This window comes from Engystomops pustulosus, unplaced genomic scaffold (genome assembly GCF_040894005.1).
Source record: "Engystomops pustulosus unplaced genomic scaffold, aEngPut4.maternal MAT_SCAFFOLD_97, whole genome shotgun sequence".
Lineage (NCBI taxonomy): Eukaryota > Metazoa > Chordata > Amphibia > Anura > Leptodactylidae > Engystomops > Engystomops pustulosus.
The window spans coordinates 398,512-399,200 of NW_027284981.1; positions in this window are offsets into that span (position 1 = coordinate 398,512).

Here is a 689-nt window from a genome sequence, read left to right on the forward strand (position 1 = left end):
CGGAGAACGTAAGATCCTTCATCTATTCACCGACCGATAGTACCGGAGCCGCTGCGTCTATGTGTCCGCCGGGAGGGAGGAGGACCCCGTGTATAACACCGGAGGGAGGAGGACCCCGTGTATAACACCGGAGGGAGGAGGACCCCGTGTATAACACCGGAGGGAGGAGGACCCCGTGTATAACACCGGAGGGAGGAGGACCCCGTGTATAACACCGGAGGGAGGGAGACCCCGCGTATAACACCGGAGGGAGGGAGACCCCGTGTATAACACCGGAGGGAGGAGGACCCTGTGTATAACACCGGAGGGAGGGAGACCCCGCGTATAACACCGGAGGGAGGGAGACCCCGCGTATAACACCGGAGGGAGGGAGACCCCGCGTATAACACCGGAGGGAGGGAGACCCCGCGTATAACACCGGAGGGAGGGAGACCCCGCGTATAACACCGGAGGGAGGGAGACCCCGCGTATAACACCGGAGGGAGGGAGACCCCGCGTATAACACCGGAGGGAGGGAGGGAGGGAGACCCCGCGTATAACACCGGAGGGAGGGAGACCCCGCGTATAACACCGGAGGGAGGGAGGGAGGGAGACCCCGCGTATAACACCGGAGGGAGGGGGACCGGGGAGGGAGGACCCCGCGTATAACACCGGAGGGAGGGGGGGAGGGAGACCCCGCGTATAACACC